This window comes from Schistocerca gregaria, chromosome 5 (genome assembly GCF_023897955.1).
Source record: "Schistocerca gregaria isolate iqSchGreg1 chromosome 5, iqSchGreg1.2, whole genome shotgun sequence".
Lineage (NCBI taxonomy): Eukaryota > Metazoa > Arthropoda > Insecta > Orthoptera > Acrididae > Schistocerca > Schistocerca gregaria.
The window spans coordinates 292,721,977-292,747,256 of record NC_064924.1 but is presented as its reverse complement, the minus strand read 5'-3'; the positions used below and the strand labels follow the sequence as shown (position 1 = coordinate 292,747,256).

The following is a 25,280-nucleotide window of genomic DNA, read 5'->3' as shown; positions in this document are numbered from 1 at the left end:
TTTCGTGTGAAAAACATGGGTACTTTTATTTCAGGTCGTATCGCCAAGCAGCCTTTGCGGTTCCTAAGTGAGAACGTATACAGTTAGTGTCGGAGAATGCGGCTTCCCTGATCGACTGTTTAGCGACAACACGGGGTCATTTATGCCCCGGCTCACGGCGCTAGATGCGCTGAAACTTTTTACGCATGCACGGAGAGACCTTTGTTGGCCAATCACAGCGCTTGCTGGCACGTATGTGGTTCCAGGCATCATTAAATGTTAAACTTGCTTTGTCAGTGCACTACCTATTTCATAAGTCGATTTTTGACCAGTTTAGTACTTCTAATATGGATCGGTGGCTGAAGTCAGGGTCATTGAAGAAGGGTGCAGTTTCTGCATCGCCTTCGGAAGGGAAGTTTCCAGCTGAAATGAACGATGAGGGAGGACGACCAAAGGAGACTTTACATACATTTGAACATTTTTCTTCGGTTTTCACGAAAAACCACACACACACACACACACACACACACACACACACACACACACACACACACACACACGACTGTTACGAAATATGCATACTCCTTACACAACAGTAGCCAAAAAATGGAAGTGAACAGACCATAAGCGACAGCTTCTCAACAGCGAACAGTTTGGACGTGACGTTGATTGCTCTTGGAGGAAGACAGCTCCATCATGTGAAATTTCAATTACCAAGAAACTTTAATCAGGCTGTAGTGTGTGGAACAAAGGGAGTAAATCCACTAGTAAGTGTCTGGATAAAGTGGGAATTCAAATTGGATCGTTAATTTGAAATTGTTTTCATTCATCTCTAAACCAAAGACTATTGATACTTGGGGGGGGGGAGGAGGAGGTGAGGGGGTGAGGTCATTGGGAACATGCATTAAGAAGCTTTCAGTTCCCATGGGTTTCGCTCTTTTAAAGTTACTGTGCTCTTGACTGACCAGGGGTCCGCCATGGATTTTCGAGTGAAGAAGGGGTCCGCCTGCTGAAAAGGTTGGGAAGCCCTGCTTTACACATATCCCTTTCCTCTCCGATTCTGCACAGAACCTCCTCATTCTTTACCTTATCAGTCCACCTAATTTTCAACAGCCGTCTGTAGTAGCATATCTCAAATGCTTCGATTCTCTTCTGTTCCGGTTTCCCCACAGTCCATGTTTCACTATCATAGAATGCTGTGCTCCAAACGTACATTCTCGAAAATCTCTTCCTCTAATTTAGCACTACGTTTGATACCAGTAGACTTACCTTGACCAGTAATATCCTTTTCTCCTCTGCTAGTTTGCTCTTGATGTCCTCCTTGCTCCGCCCCTCATTTGTTGTTTTGCTGTCTAGGTAGTAGAATTCCGTAACTTCATCTACTTTGTGACCATCAATCGTTATGTTAAGTGTCTCGCTGTTCTCATTTTTGCTACTTCTCATTACTTTCATCTTTCTTCGATTTCCTCTCAGTCCGTACTCTGTACTCATTAGGATGTCCATTCCATTCAGCAGATCATGTAATCCTCCATCACTTTCACCAAGGACAGCAATGTCATCAGCGAATCGTATCATTGACATCCTTTCACCTTGAATTTTAATGCCACTCCTGAACATGTATTTTATTTCCATCATTGCTCCTTCGATGTAAAGACTGACCAGCAGGGGTGAAAGGCTACATCCCTGAGTTTTCTCTTACCTGATAATTTAAGAGCAGGTGGTGCGCATTACAGTTTTCGTTTGCTATCTTTTTTGTTGTTTTTTGTTTTCTTCTGCAACAAAATTGTAAATGTTGGTCCGTTGTTTGAACTAGCTCACTGATAAGGCAGTGTGTTCTCCTGCCTGTCGCCTCTCCCCCTCGGACGGCAAGTTAGACTCAAGTGCTGGTCTGCAGTTCCTGAACCATAAGGGCGTCAGACTTCTTCTCTCTTCAGGTGTTTCGTCGCCTAATAGGTTCATTTATTGATAAAGGCACGTGCGAAAGTCACAGAACCTGATCGGCAATAGATAATGATTAAAATACGCATGCATACTGCAATTAAAGATAAGAATGTGAGGCAGCCCTGTTACAAGTTTTATAACATGCACGCACGTATCTGAGTGATTTGGCTCGAAACCATCTCGTTGTCGGACAAGGAGTTAAAACAAGAAAATACATCAAAACACATTGAAGTTAAACGAGATTACGTCCAATCCCTAGAGAGCGAGGAATGGTTGAACGAGAGAATGCTAAGATACCAGCCATGAGATCCGTATGACGAAGACAGGTGCACGGGCTGAATGACAACGCTTACCTCATTACGATTTGTGAGGTCGCGAGGCAGGGTGCCGGCTGCACGAGGCGGTGCACTTGTTCGCTGGCAGCCAAAGCGACTGTAGCAAGTTCCCGAACGCGAATATTCTAACCTACTAAGACGGTCACTCTCAAGGTGAAGAGAGACAACACCTCAGTAACAAAATGGCAGTGCCTTCCGCAACACTAATGTTCGCGAAGTGAGGGCACCCGAAATCGGTAACCGAGTGGGGTGGAGCGTGGCTCTCGGTGACAATTGTACCAGCAGCCTATACTGCGAGAACTGGTATAACTACGCACCATGTAGATTCACCTGCATTCAAACACAACGACCATGAGCTGTTAACGAAATTCGCCCATTTGAGCATTTTCCACATTAATCAAATGGAGAGAGTGATTATTATTATTAGGCCCCATCCATTTCATGGTCCTCGATGTAGTGTTTCCATCTTCCCCCTGTCCTTGAATTTAAAGTAATCCACTACACCGACTGTGTGTAAACTCTGGACAGTAAAATTGCATTTTTACAAGAGTTCCGTGTCAAAAAGACAATGCGATTTATTGCATTTAAGCGTTAAACTTTTCTTTTAAAGTCATGATGTTACCGACTACCTATTTCGCTACATAATCTATATTATATTGAACATCACCCACAACACTGTGTCATCTGCAAAGAGAATTTTTTTAGTCCTCTGTTAATGTTTAGGATTTGCACATAAGAGTAAACTCGATGTCCAGTGACAAAATTTATCAGGCTGTTCAGGGACATCTTTTGGGCTTTTCATATCAGAGACCCATAGTATCCGGTGGCTCACTAAAGAGTAACTGATGACACTGAAGCAATAATCAGAGATGTGCACATTTAGTAGAAAGTAAGATTTTACTGCTATTGCTTAGTTTGGGTGGTTCATGGTGTGGGTTCCTGTAGTCATGTCCTAGTTCATGAACCACGGGCAACGTATGAGTGGTCCCGACAGTCGGGATACCAGTTACTTTGGAATAAGGCTGGGCATCTCGGGCATATTCTGAGTCGTGGTCACCTTTGTGCTCATACGGCAAAGACTACCAAATCCACCGGTTAGTCCCTCAACCGTTAGGAGAAAACCCAATGGGACTCGGGGCAAGTAAGGCTAGCAATCTGTTTCCCCGGTACATTAAATATGATGCTGGCTACAAACAGAGCAAAATGCCTCGGACCTTTAGAGATGACGGAGTCCCACCTCTAACTGACAAACCAGGGACTCCTAAGATACGACTTGGCAAACGAATGGTAATGAGATGGGGAGCTATTAATATCAATGGGGGCTGCTCAGGGAAGAAGGTAGAACTGGCAGAGGCTGCAAGTAAGATGGGGCTGGACGTTTTAGCTGTTAGTGACATTCGGGTAAGGGGTGAGAAAGAAGAGGAAGTGGGAGAAAACAAGGTCTACCTGTCAGGAGTCAAAGCAGGAATAGCACAATGGGGTGTAGGGCTTTACATCAGGAAAGAAATGGAACCCAGCGTAGTTGCAATAAGGTACGTAAACGAACGACTGATGTGGATAGATTTGACAGTGTCTAGCAAGAAAATTAGGAATGTCGCATTGTGAAGGGACAGATCAAAATAAGATGGATAGTTTTTATGAGGCACTCAGTGATGTAGTTGTTAGAGTAAAGGACAAGGACAGTGTTCTGCTCATGGGTGATTTTAACGCCAGGATTGGAAACTGAACAGAAGGGTACGAAAAGGTTATGGGTAAATTTGGAGAGGATATGGAGGCCAACAGGAACGGGAAACAACTCTTGGATTTCTGTGCCAGTGTGGGCTTAGTAATCACAAACTCCTTTTTTAAACATAAGAACATTCACCGGTATACTTGGGAAGGCAGGGGAACCAGATCTGTCATTGACTATATAATAACAGATCAGGAATTCAGGAAGGCTGTGAGGGACACATGTGTATTCAGGGGATTCTTTGATGACACTGATCATTATTTAATCTGCAGTGAAATTGAGATTGTGAGGCCGAAAGTGCAGGAGGTCAGGTCCATATGTAGGAGGATAAGAGTGGAGAAACTTCAGCATAAGGAAATCAGGCACAAGTACATAACAGCGATCTCAGAAAGGTACCAGTTAGTTGAATGTAGTCAATTACAGTCATTGGAAAAGGAATGGACAAGGTACAGGGACACAGTACTAGAAGTGGCTAAAGAATGTCTTGGAACAGTAGTGTGTAAAAGTAGGATGAAGCAAACAACTTGGTGGAATGACAGAGTCAAGGCAGCCTGTAAAAGGAAAAAGGAGGCGTATCAAAAATGGCTACATACTAGAACTCAGGTAGACAGAGAAAGTTATGTTGAAGAACGAAACAAAGCCAAACAGATCATTGCAGCATCCAAGAAGAAATCTTGGGAAGACTTTGGAAACAGGTTGGAGATTTTGGGTCAAGCTGCTGGAAAACCATTCTGGAGTGTAATTAGCAGTCTTCGAAAGGGAGGTAAGAAGGAAATGACAAGTATTTTGGACAGGTCAGGAAAACTGTTGGTGAATCCTGTGGAGCCTTGGGCAGATGGAGGGAATATTTTGAAGAGTTGCTCAATGTAGGTGAAAATACGATCAGTAATGTTTCAGATTTCGAGGTAGAATGGGATAGGAATGATGGAAATAGGATAACATTTGAGGAAGTGGAGAAAACGGTCAATAGATTGCAGTGCAATAAAGAAGCTGGGGTGGATGAAATTAAGTCGGAACTCATCAAATACAGTGGAATGTCAGGTCTTAAATGGCTACACAGGGTAATTGAAATGGCCTGGGAGTCGGGACAGGTTCCATCAGACTGGACAAAAGCAGTAATCACACCAATCTTTAAACATGGAAACAGGAAAGATTGTAACAACTACAGAGGTATCTCTTTAATCAGCGTTATGGGTAAAATCTTCTCAGGTGTTGTTGAAAGGAAAGTGCGAGTATTAGTTGAGGACCAATTGGATGAAAATCAGTGTGGGTTTAGGCCTCTTAGAGGTTGTCAGGACCAGATCTTTAGCTTACGGCAAATAATGGAGAAGTATTATGAGTGGAACAGGGAATTGTATCTATGATTTATAGATCTAGAAAAGGTATAAGACCGGGTTCCTAGGAGGAAGTTATTGTCTGTTCTACGAGATTATGGAATAGGAGGCAAACTTTTGCAAGCAATTAAAGGTCTTTACATGGATAGTCAGGCAGCAGTTAGAGTTGACGGTAAATTGAGTTCATGGTTCAGAGTAGTTTCAGGGGTAAGTCAAGGCTGCAACCTGTCTCCACTGTTGTTCATATTATTTACGGATCATATGTTGAAAACAATAGACTGGCTGAGTGAGATTAAGATATGTGAACACAAAATAAGCAGTCTTGCATACGCGGATGACTTACTTGTGATGGCAGATTCGACTGAAAGTTTGCAAAGTAATATTTCAGAGATAGATCAGAAATGTAAGGACTATGGTATGAAGATTAGCATCTCCAAAACGAAAGTAATGTCAGTGGGAAAGAAATATAAACGGATTGAGTGCCAAATAGAAGGAACAATGTTAGAACAAGTGGACAGTTTCAAGTACTTATGATGCATATTCTCACACGATGGCAACATAGTGAAAGAACTGGAAGCGAGGTGTAGCAGAGCTAATGTAGTGAGCGCTCACCTACGATCTACTCTCTTCTGTAAGAAGGAAGTCAGTACCAAGACTAAGTTATCTGTGCACCGTTCAATCTTTCGACCAACTTTGTTGTATGGGAGCGAAAGCTGGGTGGATTCAGGTTACCTTATCAACAAGGTTGAGGTTACGGATATGAAAGTAGCTAGGATGATTGCAGGTACTAGTAGATGGGAACAATGGCAGGAGGGTGTCCACAACGAGGAAATCAAAAAGAAAAGCTGGGAATGAACTCTATAGATGTAGCAGTCAGGGCGAACAGGCTTAGATGGTGGGGTCATGTTACAAGCATGGGAGAAGCAAGGTCACCCAAGAGACTCATGGGTTCAGCAGTAGAGGGTAGGAGGAGTCGGGGCAGATCAAGGAGAAGGTACCTGGATTCGGTTAAGAATGAATTAGAAGTAATAGTTTTAACATCAGAAAAGGCACCAATGTTAGCACTGATAGGGGATCGTGGAGGAATTTTATAAGGGGGCTATGCTTCAGACTGAACGCTGAAAGGCATAATCAGTCTTAAATGATGATGATGATGATGATGATGATGCTTAGTTTGGAAACTGATCGGACGTATGTTGGAAGAATGATACTTGTATATGAGACCAACTCAGAATAACACGGGGAATGGCCTTGTCGACGTCGGGTGTCTGTAGAAAGTACCGAATATACCCAGGGAAAAGCTGTTCCGGTCTAACAAATTCAAATGGTTCAAATGGCTCTGAGTACTATGGGACTTAACATCTGAGGTCATCAGTCCCTAGAACTTAGAACTACTTATACCTAACAAACAAACATCCATGCCCGAGGCAGGATTCGAACCTGCAACCGAGTGATTCCAGACTAGAGCGCCTAGAACCGCTTGGCCACAAAGGCCGACACTCGATCTAACATTAAGAGTGCTGATGATGAGAAGTTTACTACTTCAGCACAGGTTCTTTGAATGTTCCACTGAAGACCAGCACATATTTCGCTGTAGTACATCATTATCACGTATTATCCATTATGATTTTGTCATTCAGAAAGCCACATCTACACTGACTTTTCGTGAAGAAAAACTATATAAAGCACTTCTGCCAGTTAAACGTGAGATATACAGACACGTAATCAACGAGACAACTGTTACAAATGCAACATATTGTTCATCAGACGGAGAAGCACAATGAACTTCTTATTGACTTTCCACACGTAAGACTAATTACGGTCTCCATTTTGTTTTAATTCTCAAACTCCTCATAACACCAGTGCTCTGTGAAGTGCTAATAGTTGTTTCTTTAGTAATTTGTTCATCTATTTAACGTAATAGCTTTAAAAAGTTGCTTGGGCCAACAGCGAGACGGGACCTAATTTTTAAAATTCAATAAATAACGTAATATATCTTTATGTGGTTATACATTATATTAAGGTGTGTTGGTGCCCTCCTTATAATTGCCACTTGGGGTTTTCTCCACATTTCACAGCACTAGGAACTGAACACTCATCTTTATGCAGTGTTTTGGTTTGTGTTGCCTGCTGTCAGACTAAAACATTGCATAAAAACGAGTGTTCAATTACAAGAAGAGGAACGGCACCAAAAAAGGAGCAGTAACGTAACATGTAGAAAATCGTCCACGCAACGTGACACTGAAGATGCCTTGCAGAGAATAAAGGCGAAACGCGTAGGGCACGAAAATTGTGCTTCATTCAGTTGTAGTCAGATGGCCCAAAAAGTAAAAATTATCAATATACCGTGGAAGAGTTTCATATATGCTGGTACCTTCACTTCCTCTGTATTTCTACTGCGGATGGGCGCTGATGACCAAGGTGTTTAGCGCCCGTAAACCACACACACACACACACACACACACACACACACACACACTACTGCGGAAATAATACACTCATTCTAATTTCAAGATGGTGGAAGTAGTCGTTTGGTCTGCGTACTTGTGGTACTAAATTCAAAACTTGGCGAGAAAGTTCAAACGGCGGGAATTTGCAACCATGGTGGAAGTAGTCCTACGTAAAGCGGCGTACCATATGAGGTTGGTACTTGGTATGGTTCTCGGTCCGAATCACATTTAGGGAACTTTAGTTTTAAGTTTCATGTTTTTGGACGTGTCTGAGTTTTGCGCTATTCGGCATTTAACGAATTTTGTAGCTGTCTCATAAAATAAATGTGTTGTGACATAGAATCTCATCTAATTGTATCTTGATAATATTCTTCTCGGGTATGTAGCCGGATCATAACGTCTTCTCGACACAATATTTCCGCGGTCCAACTGGCCGCCATCTTCAGGTGAGAGTGCTGGTGCACGATCTCGCCGGAACTGACTTCCAGAGCAAGCGGCGGCCCCTATATAGGCCGCAGAATCCCCACAACGCGTGCCCGAGAAGGTGCCGTAACTGCCCTCTAGCGCTCTAGACATACCCCGCCGCCAGAGGTGGAAACAGGCGAAATCGAGATATCGCTGTCAAAAATTAAAAAATTTTTATTCCGACGATCGAACCACAGACCGTTGTTTTTTAATGTCAGATAACACCGGGTTCCAAGTCTTACTTAAAAGATAACCCTTGTCTCTATTAATAAGATTGTCAGATAAATGAATCTCTATGGATTCTTTTAAAACACAGTCCCAATAGCAAGATGCAGGGGCAACCATTTGTGTCTCGCCATACAGTATTCTGTGTCCCTCGGTGAGACAGTGTTCCGTCACTGCAGATTTCTCAGGTTATGATCCGGCTGCATACCCGAGAAGAATATTATCAATTATTACGCCGGGAAAGCCTTCGTAGTCACATAATTGTATCTTCATTGATTACGCGCATGTTCCTCATTGTACTACCGTAGGTAGTAATATTTTAATACGCGGACGAAAAAAACCGAAATACCAAAAAATAATGCAGAGTAATGGAATTCCGGGACTACATTTTTCTAGGTAACATATGTAACTGATTAGTAATTCAAAACAACAGGTTAATGCAAGCGAGAGATACACCATTTCAAATGTGAAAGGCCTGTACGTAAATAACCATTGTAACTGGCAGAACGTTGAATGGAAGCATGGAAACGTGAATGCAATGCGTTTCACTGGCGCCGGATGTGAGTTTGTTGGATGGCTTCCATGCCTGTTGCACGTGGTCGCTTGATACAGAAATGTTTAATGCTGGTTATGGGTGACAGTGGAGTAGTATTCCTAAGGTATAGCACATGCACTCGATTGGAGAGATCTAGTGACAGAGCAGGCCAAAGCAATATGACAACACTCTGTAGAGCATGTTGGGTTACAACAGCGGTATGTGGGTGACCTTCATCCTGTTGAAAAACATTCCCTGAAATGGTACTCATGAACGGCGGCGTAACAGGTCGTCCAATCTCAAAGGTAACTAATGATGATTGTTACAGCATCTATTTAAAGTAAATCTGATTTGCATCCCCACAGTGGCGGAACTAGCGCCACTCTTATGACACAGGCACGAAATGAATAGACCTCATCTCTCAGATGTAGAAACACGCCTACCAACTTCGGTCGCACAAATCCTCCTTGGTGTTGGGGTGTTTTTTCCGTCGCTGTATTTAAATGAAAATCCACCACAGCTGCAGTTAAGAAATACTTAACTTGCACTACCGGGTGTGCAGAGTACTTTGGTACACGTGCAGTGGCATAAAATAATATGCTGCTGAGACTGTGTTACATGTTGCCAATCCCTCTTCTAGGTCTTTCGTATCTTTCACCATAGATTATTCAGTTAACGTGAGCTCGTTAAAGAAGTCTAAGCGTTGCTTAACAGCAGCTAAGGGAGTGTTTTATACACATCTTACAATTCATTGATTCTATCCAAATTACCTGCAACCGTTTGATACCGGTTGATTCAAATATCTGACTGCTCCTACATATCTGGATCACGCTCCAAATCACGGGTTCCATCAATATAGACAATCATTTTTCACTAATTTCGACATTTTTACCATTATGGGAAGTTTTTCGTAATTCGTAAATGCCGACAACTTGTACCTATCGGGATCGCGCTCCAGTGTTTTCAGATTCGACATAATATTATTATGTTTATTTTCATGATATTTTCAAAAGTTTCACAAACACAAGAAAACTTCGCAATTTTTTTTAACGCGTGTGTTTAAGACTGAAGAGGTATTTGTTTCTCAGAACTCTCAAACATCGTAAACAATGATTTAAATAATAGAGAATTACACCAATTACATTTTTCCATGTATATCACCACGCGTTTCAGATATTTATTTCCAGTTTCACGAGCTATGGGAATTCATGTAAATTCTGACGTCTGATTCTGTGTTGTTCGGCGACTGTCTCCCAGCACTCGTTTCCAAATGGTCTTAACGTGCTGTGAACATTTCGTTACTTTAAATCATTTACCGTGAATGATGTGTCGCATGTGTGTAAGTCTTTGCGATATCTTAAGACCCTAAAAAAAGACTATTGGAGGGAAAAAGCGGCAGAACACATCACACGCAGATCTTCACATCCAATACCACTGCTAAGTCCCACTGCACTTGAAATTGGAAATATACTTCTGAAACAAGTCGTTCTATGCTCGAAAAAACGTAACCGGTGCAGTATTTCATTATTTACATCATTATTCAAGAGAAGACCGTTTGCCTACTAGCATTTACATGTTTTACATCCCGCACATATGCAATAAGAGAATTAAAAAAATCTCAGACCGCATCTAGATTCAGACAGACACACACACACACACACACACACACACACACACACACACACACACACACACACAAAGTGGTTCAAATGGTTCTGAGCACTATGGGAATTAACTTCTGAGGTCATCAGTCCCCTAGAACTTAGAACTACTTAAACCTAACCAACCTAAGGACATCACACACATCCACGCCCGAGGTAGGATTCGAACCTGCGACGGTAGCGGTCGCGCGGTTCCAAACTGTAGCGCCTAGAACCGCTCGGCCACATCGGCCGGACACACACACACACACACACACACACACACACACACACACACACACACAAAATGCACACGGTGACCAGAAAGTCGTTTTACACGTGCAGTTATTTCATTGTAACTTTAATAACACTGCTATGTATTTGTCCAAAACGTCCGGATGTGCACCACCATTACTCCCACACAGCTTGATACGCCTCCAGCGGTTTAAGTAGTTGCCCGTTAGTTCATGGATGATGACCAGTGACCGGAATACAGGCAGTAGCTCCCTTTTTTACGTAGAACTGCACTGTGCTTCTTTTAATATCAACTTCTGCAACACACTTTTAGGTCCGCCTGCAGGGTTAATGCACAAACAGACCTGATTTATCCAAAACACTCCCCAAATGTACAGCTTTCTTGTCCCGTGCGATCGAAGTTTGACGACTTGGCGCCTCCTTACCGCACAGTTCGCAACACCCATCCACCGTCAGTGTCATTGTGATTCCGTTCAAGGACCCTCACACACTTGTCACTAAGTGCATCTTCAAAGTAAAAAAAAAGGTTCAAATAGCTCTGAGCACTATCGGACTTAAAACCTGAGGGCATCAGTTCCCCTAGAGCTTAGGCCAGCCGATGTGGCCGAGCGGTTCAGCATGGAACCGCGTGACCGCTGCGGTCGCAGGTTCGAATCCTGCCTCGGGCATGGATGTGTGTGGTGTCCTTAGGTTAGTTAGGATTAGTAGTTCTAAGTTCTAGGGGACTGATGACCTCAGATGTTGAGTCCCATAGTGCTCAGAGCCATTTGAACCATTGTAACCCCTAGAACTACTTGAACATAACTAACCAAGGACATCACACACATCCATGCCCGAGGCAGGTTTCGAACCTGCGACCGTAGCGGTCGCGCAGTTCCAGACTGAAGCGCCTACAACCGCTCGGCCACAGCGGCCGCTCATCTACGAAGTGAAGTTGCTGGTATCTATCATTGTTCTTCACCAAACACGGAGAGGCGACAATGACCTGATCAACGCAGAGTGTTGATTCTCTTCTCCAGGCAGTCACATGACAGTTACGTCCCAGTTCACTTGAGGAACAGTTACCTTATCAATGACCACGTGGAACGTACAAATCTTAAATAGGTTACCAACGCGGATTTAGTCCAAGCGCAAAGGGACTTTCTGGCCACACTGTACAACTGTTATGAAGCGAAGAAACACACTGGATAAGTAAGCTGGGAGACTTACGTTTTACAGCAGATCGCTGGAAACCCTTGGAGGCTGCGGCAGTCAGCACCCTTCGCCACTCACCTGGAACAGGACGAAAGAGGGGAGTTAGCTCCTGGAGCAGCTGGTTCTGTGGCCCCAACCCCGCCGTCCTTAACTGCGAATCCCAGGGGCGCCTTGCTGAGGGAGAGGTACGGAGCACTGCACTCTGACTACGGAGGGGGGGGGGGGGGGGGAGGGGGAGCAGGAGGCGCTGCCCTCTTCGCGCGACGTCCCCCGCTAGAAGTGCGAGCCGGCGCTGTAGGTAAGCCGGCCTGAGAAGTAAATGCCCATCGCCGACGTGGAAATCTCTACGTCCGCCCGTCGGAGAGGCACTCGCCAGAATTGTCGCACGCGCGCCGGGGAACCCCCGCGGCTGCGCTCCATTACGGCAACCGAGCCCCTGAGTCTACTGTCTACCGGCTCCGGTGCTTAATCACGGTGCCTCCTTCGCAGCGCTGTGCAAACTCGTCGTGTCGACCCGCCCCGTATAGCAATTGCGGTAAACCTCTACAGGGCGGCTTCTACAGTGGCGTGCGTGACGTCGTATGCGCTCTCTTCATTCTGTACGTCTTGCAGTAAATCACAACGTCTGGACACTGAAGCGCCAAAGAAACTGATATAGGCATGCGTATTCAAATACAGGAGATATGTAAACAGGCAGAATACGGCGCTGCCGTCGGGAACGCCTATACAGTGTGTTACAAAAAGGTACGGCCAAACTATCAGGAAACATTCCTTACACACAAAGAAAGAAAATATGTTATGTGGACATGTGTCCGGAAACGCTTACTTTCCATGTTAGAGCTCATTTTATTACTTCTCTTCAAATCACATTAATCATGGAATGGCAACACACAGCAACAGAACGTACCAGCTTGACTTCAAACACTTTGTTACAGGAAATGTTCAAAAGGTCCTCCGTTAGCGAGGATACATGCATCCACCCTCCGTCGCATGCAATCCCTGATGGGCTGATGCAGCCGTGGAGAATGGCGTATTGTATCACAGCCGTCCACAATACGACCACGAAGAGTCTTTACATTTGGTACCGGGGTTGCGTAGACAAGAGATTTCAAATGCCCCATAAATGAAAGTCAAGAGGGTGGAGGTCACAAGAGCGTGGAGGCCATGAAATTGGTCCACCTCTACCAATCCATCGGTCACCGAATCTGTTGTTGAGAAGCGTACGAACACTTTGACTGAAATGTGCAGGAGCTCCATCGTGCTCGAACCACATGTTGTGTCGTACTTGTAAAGGCACATGTTCTAGCAGCACAGGTAGAGTTTCCCGTATGAAATCATGATAACGTGCTCCATTGAGCGTAGGTGGAAGAACATGGGGCCCAATCAAGACATCACCAACAATGCCTGCCCAAACGTTCACAGAAAATCTGTATTGATGACGTGATTGCACAATTGCGTGCGAATTCTCGTCAGCCCACACATGTTGATTGTGAAACTTTAAAATACATACTGACGAAACTAAAATGAGCTTTATCATGGAAATCAAGCGTTTCCGGACACATGTTCACATAACATCTTTTCTTTATTTGTGTTTGAGGAATGTTTCCAGAAAGTTTGGCCGTACCTTTTTGTAACACCCTGTATGAGACAACAAGTGTCTGGCGCAGTTGTTAGATCGGTTACTGCTGCTGTTACAATGGCAGGTTACCAAGATGAGTTTGAACGTGGTGTTATAGTCGTCGCAGGAGCGATGGGACACAGCATCTCCGAGGTACCGATGAAGTGGGAATTTTCCCCTACCACCATTTCACGAGCATACCGTGAATATCAGGACTCCGGTAAAACATCAAAACACCGATATTGCTGCGGCCGGAAAAAGATACTGCAATAACGGGACCGAAGACCACTGAAGAGGGTCGTTCAACGTGACAGAAGTGCAACCATTCAGAAAATTGCTGCAGATTTCAATGCCGGTCTATCAATTAGTGTCAGCGTGCGAACTATTCAACATCATCGGTATGCCATTATTTTCATCATGGCAGCGACCACAGCAACCGTTACGAAATTGTCTCGAATGAAAAACAGCCCACAGTTGCACTACATTATGTTTATTTTAAGCCTTAACCATGGTTTCTGCGACTTGACGCTGTGCTAAGACTTCTTCATATAGTGTGTATGACTTCTGAGGAAGGCTATATTATTACAGCAGAAACCATGGTCAAGGTTTAAAATAAACATAATTTAGTGCAACTGTGGGCTCTTTTTCTTTCGAGAAAATCATCGATATGGGCTTTCGGAACCAAAGGCGCACTAGCGTACCCTTGATGACTGCAAGACACAAAGTTTTATGCCTCGCCTGGACTGTTAATAACTGAAAACGTTTTGGCTGGTCGGACGAGTTTGGTTTCAAATTGCATCGAGCAGGTGGACGTGTACAGGTATGGAGACAACCTCATGACTCCATGGACCGTGCACGTCAGCAGTGCACTGTTGAAACTGGTGGAGGCCCTGTAATGGTGTGGGGTGCATGCAGTTGGACGATATGGGACCCCTGATACGTCTAGATACGACTCTGACAGGTGACACATACGTAAATATCCTGTCTGATCACCTCCAACTATGCATATCCATTGTGCATTCCGACGGACTTGGGCAATTCCATCACGACAATGCGACACTCCACACGTCCAGAGTGGCTCCAGTGAGTTTAAACGCTTCCGCTGGCCACCAGACTCTCCAGACATGAACATTATTGAGTATATCTGGGATGCCCTGGAACGTGCTGCTCAGAAGCGATCTCAACCCCTTCGTACTCTTACGGATATTTGGGCAGCCCTGCAGGGTTGATGGTGTCAATTCCCTGCAGCACTACTTCAGACATCGGTCGAGTCCATGCGACGCCGTGTTGCAGCACTTCTGGTTGCTCAAGGGGGCCTACACGATATTAGGCGGGGGGTACCAGTTTCTCTGGCTCTTCATTGTATATGCTTCGTACTAAAGCGTTATAGTTCCTGCCACTGGTATAGCAGTCACAAAAGAAACTACGGGGTGTTCAAAAAGTCTCACCGCAGTGCCGTATGATTGTTAGCCGCGAGTGCCGTGCGGCGCAGCGAATATACCGAAATGAAACTCACTGAAATACAAGTTATTAATTTATTGAATATTCAGTTTGACTTCCAAATTTTAACACTAAATGTTAAAAGTTTTCCCCCTGTTGTTGAGTACACAATTCAATTCGTGTAATCATATTTCCAAACACAAGCTGTAACATTTCTTTTGTAACAGAAGCAGTGAAATTGGATATTGGAGTTTTCAGGTCATCGATGGATTTTGGAAGGTTTTTGTAGACAGTTGCTTTCGCTGCACCCCACAAGAAAAAGTCTGGTGGTGTTAGGTCAGGAGATCGTGGAGGCCAAAGTCCGTGTGAAATTATGCGGCCACCAAAAACATCAGCAAGCAGTGACATTGAAACGCGAGCTGTATGCACGGTTGCACCATATTGTTGAAAATAACCGGCTAACAAACATACGGCACTGCGGAGAGTCTTTTTGAATGTTGAGAGAGTCCACTTGAAGGGAAGTAACCCTGTCAGACGAGTAATCATACCGCAGCTAACAATCACTAGGAACTGCGGAGACTTTTTGAACACCCCGTAGTATAAAATCTACACGGAAAGAAAAAAGAAATTGCAGCACCAAGAAGGAGTTGTGCGACGTAAACGAAAGTTGATACGCGTGTCTCTACATCTGAAAGATTATGTATTTTAAAATTTCACGCCACTCGCATAACCGTGGTATAAAGATCAGGTTTGTTATCAATGCATGGTGTAACGGTTGTGAAGGTTACCTTAGGGATCTACATCTACATGATTACAATGCAATTCACACTTAAGTGCTTGGCAGAGGGTTCATCGAACCACAATCATACTATCTCCCTACCATTCCACACGCGAACAGCTCGCGGGAAAAACGAACACCTAATCCTTTCTGTTCGATCTCTGATTTCTCATGTTTTATTTTGATGACCATTCCTACCTACGAAGGCTGGGCTCAACAAAATACTTTCGCATTCGGAAGAGAAAATTCGTGACTGAAATTTCGTAAAAAGATCTCGCCGCGACGAAAAACGTCTTTGCTGTAATGACTTTCATCCCAATTCGGGTATCATATCTGCCACACTCTCTCCCCTATTACGTGATAATACAAAACGAACTGCCCTTTTTTACACCCTTTCGATGTCCTCCGTAAATCCCACCTTGTAAGGATCCCACACCGCGCAGCAATATTCTAACAGTGGACGAACGAGTGTAGTGTAAGCTGTCTCTTTAGTGGACTTGTTGCATCTTCTAAGTGTCCTGCCAATGAAACGCAACCTTTGGCTCGCCTTCCCCACAATATTATCTATGTGGTCTTTCCTACTGAAGTTGATCGTAATTTCAACACCCAGGTACTTAGTTGAATTGACAGCCTTGAGAATTGTACTATTTATCGAGTAATCGAATTCCAAAGGATTTCTTTTGGAACTCATGTTTATCACCTCACACTTTTCGTTATTTAGCGTCAACTGCCACCTGCCACACCATATAGCAATCTTTTCTAAATCGCTTTGCAACTGATACTTTGCAACTGATACGCGTCTTCGGATGACCTTACTAGACGGTAAATTACAGCATCATCTGCGAACAATCTAAGAGAACTGTCACCCAGGTCATTTATATAGATCAGGAACAGCAGAGTTCCCAGGACGCTTCCCTGGGGAACGCCTGATATCACTTCAGTTTTACTCGATGATTTGCCGTCTATTACTACGAACTGCGACCTTCCTGGTAGGAAATCACGAATCCAGTCGCACAACTGACACGATACCCCATAGGCCCACAGCTTGATTAGAAGTCGCTTGTGAGGAACGGTGTCAAAAGCTTTCCGGAAATCTAGAAATACGGAATCAACTTGAGATCCCCTGTCGATAGCGGCCATTACTTCTTGCGAATAAAGAGCTAGCTGCGTTACACAAGAACGATGTTTTCTGAAACCATGTTGATTATGTATCAATAGATCGTTCCCTTCGAGGTGATTCATAATATTTGAATACAGTATATGCTCCAAAACGCTACTGCAAACCGATTGGGCGTGGTGAGTTGTTGGTTAAGAACGCCTTTAAGGCATCAAAGACGCCGTTGTCAATACCTCACTGAATTTGAGTGAGGGCGTGGATGTTCCTTCTGAGATATTGCATAAAGATTTGGTAGGAATGTAGGCACTGTACGTGACTGCTGGCTACAGTAGTCACGAGACCGCGTGGTTTCAGGAAGACCGGGCAGAGGACGGCCACGTGGCACTACAGAGAGGGAATGGTTCAAATGGCTGTGAGCACTATGGGACTTACCTGCTGTGGTCATCAGTCCCCTAGCACTTAGAACTACTTAAACCTAACTAACCTAAGGACATCACACACATCCATTCTCGAGGCAGCATTCGAACCTGCGACCGTAGCGGTCGCGCGGTTCCAGACCGTAACGTCTAGAACCGCTCGGCCACTCCGGCCGGCCTACAGAGAGGGAAGACCTTCGTGGTCGGCGTATGCGTCTGGCGCATCTCACTGCAACTGCAGCAGCAATCTCAACAGCGCCTGGCACCACAGTGACCTTAAGAACCTTTCCAAATCGGTTATTTCAAGGACAACTCCGACACCAGACGCCCTGTAGAGTGCAGTGCACTGACCTCAAACCACCGCCACCTGCGACTTCAGTGCTGTCGAGCGAGAGCTCGTTGGAGGACAGGGCGGAGGTCTGTCGAAAGCTGGTTCTGCCTCGGTGCCTGTGATGACCGTGTGTTGGTTAGAAGGTGGTCAGTTGACGGCCTGCAACCAACCTGTCTGGGCACTAGACACACTGGACCAACACCTGGAGCCATGGTCTGGGTGTGCGATTTCGTATGACACCAGGAGCACTCTCGTGCTTATCCCACGCACTCTGAAAATTTGTACGTCAGTCTGGTGATTAGACCTGTTGTGCACCCCTTCGTGGGCAGCATTTGAGGATCGTTTTCCAACAAGTTAACGATCGCCCACATAGTTCTCTTCTAACCCACCATTATCTACAGAGTGTCGACTTGTTGCCTTGTACTGGTCTGGTGATTAGACCTGTTGTGCAGCCCTTCATGGGCAACATTTAAGGATCGTTTTCCAACAGGATAACGATCGCCCACATAGTTCTCTTCTAACCCACCATTATCCACAGAGTGTCGACTTATTGCCTTGGCCTGCTCGATCACCAAACCTGTCTTCAGTCGACTGCACATGGGGCATCATCATCTGATAACTCCAGCGTCATTCACAAACAGCGTAACCGTTCCAAGTGCAACAGGCGTGGAAGTCCATCCCGCAAACTGACATGCGGCAGGCACCTGTACATCACAATTCATGCACATGCTTTTATTGAATATTCTGCCGGTTACATCTGTCATTAATGTACCAGCACTTCACATTTGTAACGGCTTACCCCGCACTTACATTAACCTATGATCTTGCAATGTTAATCACTTACATATTTTGACAACACAAATGTATTCCCGAAACTTCATTAGTCTACATCAATTACTTTTTGGTGTTGCGATTTTTTTCGTCAGTCTACTACTGTGTGAAATCTTACGGGACTTGACTGCTAAGGTCATCAATCCCTAAGCTTACACACTACTTAACCTAAATTATACTAAGGACAAACACACACAACCATTCCCAGTGCACGACTGCAACTCTCCTTTGACCGCTCGGCTAATCCCGCGCGGCCAGTCTACTATTCCATAACAATCCAACTATTATTATCAGGAGCACGTGAAAATGATAGACAACCACTTGCAATAAATGGTGGCTTGAATTAACCTAACCAAGGTTTCAACAGATTTAAACCCGTCCTGTTCAGAAGAACAAGAAACAAATTTCACATTAGCAAACAGTCAGTCAGTAAAGCGATCTAAAATTTCCACATGAAATTTGTCGGCCACGATCTATACATCCATTTGTAAAAGGGCTTGTCACATTAGTAAAATCGCCGGCCAGGGTGACCGAGCTGTTCAAGGCGCTGCAGTCTGGAACCGCGCGACCACTACGGTCGCAGGTTCGAATCCTGCCTCGAGTATGGATGTGTGTTATATCCTTGGGTTAGTTAGGTTTAAGTAGTTCTAAGTTTTAGGGGACTGATGACCTCAGAAGTTAAGTCCCATACTGCTCAGAGCCATTTCAACCATTTGAACATTAGTAAAATAAATCACGTAAAATGTTAGACCAAGAACTACATGCCGACCAGGAGTAACTCTTAACGTTCTGTACGCCTAAATTAACTTAATGTTATTTATTTATTTCTTGGTGATCTAAAGAATAAAGTCATTGTCCTCAAGCAATCAACAAACTGTTTGATAGACTCAATCATCAGTCAACTGAAAAACTATATTACAATGAATCAAACGGTTTAAAATCGAGGAAATGAATATGCAAAACACAGGACAAAATTATGCTTGCTTATTAGTACAGTCTCAAGATTGGTGACACTTCGAGTTAGATAGCAGTTAGTTTTTCCGGCAATACCAACTATATGTGGTACACTTAGATATGAAGTCACATTTCCTGAAATTCTGCCCAGTACCAAGGGATTCTTTGACGTAAAGGTATTTCTACAGCTGGGACATCATCTTTCATTAATTTTTTTGTTTTGCAAACACTGTATTCAGACGTTGTATACAACTGTTTTAAAATACCAGTTTTAGGCCAAGTTTATAGAAACCACCCTCTGTTTTACTAAGAACCACAGCTAAGCCCCAATTTTTCTGTCACATTTCGGTGCTTTGTGTTAGAAACTGCTAACATTTTCCGTGCCTGCTTTTTAAATCCTTTCTTGGCTTCATCACTCTATATTTTCTGATTCATATTCTTTTTACAGTTGCTGCATAATATATTCATACGATACTCACCCTATTTGGATCTACTTCACCACAAACTACACTCCTGGAAATTGAAATAAGAACACCGTGAATTCATTGTCCCAGGAAGGGGAAACTTTATTGACACATTCCTGGGATCAGATACATCACATGATCACACTGACAGAACCACAGGCACATAGACACAGGCAACAGAGCATGCACAATGTCGGCACTAGTACAGTGTATATCCACCTTTCGCAGCAATGCAGGCTGCTATTCTCCCATGGAGACGATCGTAGAGATGCTGGATGTAGTCCTGTGGAACGGCTTGCCATGCCATTTCCACCTGGCGCCTCAGTTGGACCAGCGTTCGTGCTGGACGTGCAGACCGCGTGAGACGACGCTTCATCCAGTCCCAAACATGCTCAATGGGGGACAGATCCGGAGATCTTGCTGGCCAGGGTAGTTGACTTACACCTTCTAGAGCACGTTGGGTGGCACGGCATACATGCGGACGTGCATTGTCCTGTTGGAACAGCAAGTTCCCTTGCCGGTCTAGGAATAGTAGAACGATGGGTTCGATGACGGTTTGGATGTACCGTGCACTATTCAGTGTCCCCTCGACGATCACCAGAGGTCTACGGCCAGTGTAGGAGATCGCTCCCCACACCATGATGCCGGGTGTTGGCCCTGTGTGCCTCGGTCGTATGCAGTCCTGATTGTGGCGCTCACCTTCACGGCGCCAAACACGCATACGACCATCATTGGCACCAAGGCAGAAGCGACTCTCATCGCTGAAGACGACACGTCTCCATTCGTCCCTCCATTCACGCCTGTCGCGACACCACTGGAGGCGGGCTGCACGATGTTGGGGCGTGAGCGGAAGACGGCCTAACGGTGTGCGGGACCGTAGGCCAGATTCATGGAGACGGTTGCGAATGGTCCTCGCCGATACCCCAGGAGCAACAGTGTCCCTAATTTGCTGGGAAGTGGCGGTGCGGTCCCCTACGGCACTGCGTAGGATCCTACGGTCTTGGCGTGCATCCGTGCGTCGCTGCGGTACGGTCCCAGGTCGACGGGCACGTGCACCTTCCGCCGACCACTGGCGACAACATCGATGTACTGTGGAGACCTCACGCCCCACGTGTTGAGCAATTCGGCGGTACGTCCACCCCGGCCTCCCGCATGCCCACTATACGCCCTCTCTCAAAGTCCGTCAACTGCACATACGGTTTACGTCCACGCTGTCGCGGCATGCTACCAGTGTTAAAGACTGCGATGGAGCTCCGTATGCCACGACAAACTGGCTGACACTGACGGCGGCGGTGCACAAATGCTGTGCAGCTAGCGCCATTCGACGGCCAACACCGCCGTTCCTGGTGTGTCCGCTGTGCCGTGCGTGTGATCATTGCTTGTACAGCCCTCTCGCAGTGTCCGGAGCAAGTATGGTGGGTCTGACACACCGGTGTCAATGTGTTCTTTTTTCCATTTCCAGGAGTGTATGTGAACAAACATATCTCACGATTTACACTTGTGAGCGTTTGATGTTACTTATGGGCAAACAATGGAGACCGTGTCTTGTGTAGACAATCCTCTTTTCAGGCGCTGCACGAATTTGTGATGGCGATTCCGCTGAAGCTCAGGGCAGCTCGGTGATGACTTCTCCAACATGTAGAGGTGATTTCTTGGAGATGCAAGGTAACAGAATATTCTTCACAACTGTATCCTCAGTAAACGGCGTGGAAGGCAGTTTAAGATAATATCGACAAACTCTTGTATTTCTGTAAGCGATGCTGTAGAAGCAGGGTATAACGGAATGTACTCTTGAGTAAGATTGGACTGTGAATCCTTAATCACAGTCTCTCGTGAATCTTCTAATTTTTCAAGAATATTGGTGGTGGCAAGTTCCTATGGGACCAAACTGCTGAGGTCATCTGTCCCTTAGGCTTACGCACTACTTAATCTAACTTGAAGTAACTTACGCTAAGGACAACACACACACCCATGTCCGAGAGAGAACTCGAACCTCCGACGGGAGGGAGTCAAGAGTATTATTCAGTATTTATCGAATGTAATATACATTGTGGCATAATAGAAGAAGACAACGGCACTCTCTCTGGGCAACCGAATGTGGCTTCGTGTGGACTTTTTTTAATTGCAGAACGATAGCAACGATTCTTTGTTAATCCTACAAATCGTACGCCCTCACTCCACTTCTTAGTTTGGTTGTCAGTCACCCAAGTAGTGAGCATGTTTTCAATGTCTTGATTCGCTTGTTCTACACTTCCTTTGCTCTCACGGTTCGCACGGCTCCCCCCGTCGGACGTTCGAGTCCACCCTCGGGTATATATATATATATATATATATATATATATGTGTGTGTGTGTGTGTGTGTGTGTGTGTGTGTGTGTGTGTGTGTGTGTGTTGTCCTTAGCGTAAGTTAGATTAGTGTGTAAGCTTAGGGATCCATGACCTCAGCATAAGATCTTACAACAATTTCCATTTTTTTTTTATATACGCTTCCTTGACTGTGGTTGAGCCCAAGTTTGTCATTAACCACTTTGATTTCTGGTCACAACTGTGTTACACATCCTAAGACTTGTTACAAAATTCGCCTCCATTATCAGAATGCAAAATACTTGTAGCGCAAAAAAATGTGTAAAATATAACCCCTGTTATAGGATAATTGTTCAATCCGTTTTGATTTGAGCGGCTTCTGTACAATACATTTAGTTGAGAGGTCTTCGTATATGCGAAGAAACTTAAAAGTTTCTCTCTGATTGACACTTTTCTTTGTTGACAAGATTCGCATAAATTCAAAAGTATTATTATTTCTACTTGGGTTATATTTTTAGGAAGTGTATTTAACTGCGCGATCATCATGTCTCTTCCACAGTGAGCAATTGACAAATGAGTAAAATACAATATGTCAATCAATTCTTCAGCCTGGACGAACTTTTTGAGACTTTCACGCGCATCTGACAACGGCCTTGCACAGTCAATACAGCATACCTTCGAATTATTCGGTAATCTCGAGATAATTCTTTCTTCATGATAACTTTCATTCGCTTCACACCTTCAGTTATGTAATCATACTTTCATTTTGACATCAACACACAGTTATATTCTGAACCTTCGCTGAAGAGGTTTTAGAAAAATCTTTTCTTCATATTACTTAACAGTTTGGTGCTTGCTTCCATACTAGAAGCTAATTTAATCTGGTTTTTAAAAAATCACGACACAAATTCACGAAATGGCAGCCGACGCAAATTATAAGAAACGAAAACAACCACCGCCGACAAGACGCTGGCGAAACCAAATGAAAAATGAATGGAAAGGGGGGAAGGGGTAGAGAAAGGAAATGAGAGAAACAAACTTTTGAACTAAGCGACACGGAAGTCGTTAATGTGCACATTACCTCGGTAAAATGCACAAAACTCTTGATTCCGCACGATAGCGGAGCAGGTAAGTTAATCTGCAGATGAGGTAGGTAATGTGCACATTAACGGCTTTTGGGCTTTAGCGGCAACACATGGATTAAGAGTAAAGACAGAGAAAAGTAATGAGAAACAGCAGAAATAAGATTAATGACAAACATAATATCAAAATTGTGGACCTCTTAGCAGATAAAATGAAAGAATGACACGATCTTGCAAGTAAAATAACACATGACGGAGAAGCTGTTAAATATGACGTTCCTTTGTAATAAAAATTCGGCTTTAAATTTTCGAAAGAAATATATGAGTATGTACGTAAGGAACATACTATTGTATTGAAGTGTATCATGGGTTGGACCGGGGGAGAGGGGGGCCGGAAAAGAAGAGAGAAGAGAATCGGTGAACCAGGGATGCGATGCTACAGAATATGTCGAAGGTTAGCTAGACTGATAACGTAAAAAATGAGAAGGTTCATCGCAGAATTGGCGAGGTGTTGGCTGTTAAGAAACGAAGTCCTGAATAGAAAGGGTAAGGAACGAAATATGAGGAAAGCATTGGCCAGAAGTAGGGATAACAAAATTGGTCTGAGAATTATGCGACTTAACTTCTGAGGTCATCAGTCGCCTAGAACTTAGAACTAATTAAACCTAACTAACCTAAGGACATCACAAACATCCATGCCCGAGGCAGGATTCGAACCTGCGACCGCAGCGGTCGCTCGGCTCCAGACTGCGCCTAGAACCGCACGGCCACTCCGGCCGGCTAAGGATAACAGGATGCGCGTCAACACTTCGGCAGTAACTGCCATAATTATTATATGTGTGGTGTCTCATTTCGAACATGTACTAAAGGACAGACACCACACGCTCAATATTGGTTGGCTGGTTTGTTTGTTTGGGAAAGGAGACCAGACAGGGAGGTCACTGGTCTCATCGGATTAGGGAAGGATGGGGAAGGAAGTCGGCCGTGCCCTCTGAAAGGAACCATCCCGGCATTTGCCTGGAGCGATTTAGGGAAATCACGGAAAACCTAAATCAGGATGGCCGGACACAGGATTCAACCGTCGTCCTCCCGAATGCGACACGCTCAAGATTCCGCGATAGTATATACAGGATGGTTGTTTTAATTTGAGATAACTAAATATCTCGTAAACGGTGCATCTCACGAAAACTTTCTAGGTGAAAAATGTATATTAGTAATCGGGACATCTGTCTTTCCTGCAACTGGCCACCTCCTAACCTCCTCTAATGGGTGACCGAGGTCAGCTTTACTTTCAAATGGGAACCCCCCATTTTATTGCAAATAAGGATTCTACGCCAAAAAATACCTACAGTTTACTCAAATCATTCTTTCACATTCGTCATAGACGGCGCTGTATTCAACAAATATTAAGTGTGCCTATTTCTGCAATTAAAAACCGATGTAACTGAAAATCTTTATGTTCTAAACATTGATACTGATGTTCGAAAATGATTTTAGTGTTTTAAATTTGATTGTACAGTACAATATGGTTATCCGTTTCAATGTCTGGTTAGAAACTATGTTCAGCGTGATCCAGGAACAACGATGTGGATGTAACGTTTTTCTGTTCTCATCCGGTTACTTGGCATGAGTGGGTTCCTTAGCCTCTCATCATTAGAGTATTTGATTTCGGTGAGTCCTCTAGCCTCACACCACTGGCGTGATTGATTTCGCCGAGTATCTATGGCAGGTCCGTCTCTCACTATCAGGCGTCGACATATTGCTTTACTGCACTGATTGTGGTTTGTATTCGGCCGTTAGCTGTGTAGTGGCCAGCGAGAGTTACAGCGACTGAAAGGAAACACAGGCCGAATGAGCCACCGT

At 44.4% G+C, this 25,280-nt stretch overlaps 1 protein-coding gene across 13 annotated transcripts in view; it reads right to left on the bottom strand.

Moving 5' to 3' along the window:
* Nucleotides 1–25,280, bottom strand: part of LOC126271885 (dystroglycan 1) — a 960,129-nt gene that overhangs the window by 364,734 nt on the left and 570,115 nt on the right. For 7 of the 13 annotated variants that reach the window (XM_049974252.1, XM_049974250.1, XM_049974243.1 and 4 more), the window contains one exon: nt 12,098–12,160. The exons of the other annotated variants lie outside the window; for them this stretch is intronic. The gene's annotated coding sequence lies outside the window, so the exon portion shown is untranslated. The remainder of the gene's footprint in view (nt 1–12,097; nt 12,161–25,280) is intronic. 13 annotated transcript variants of the gene reach the window in all.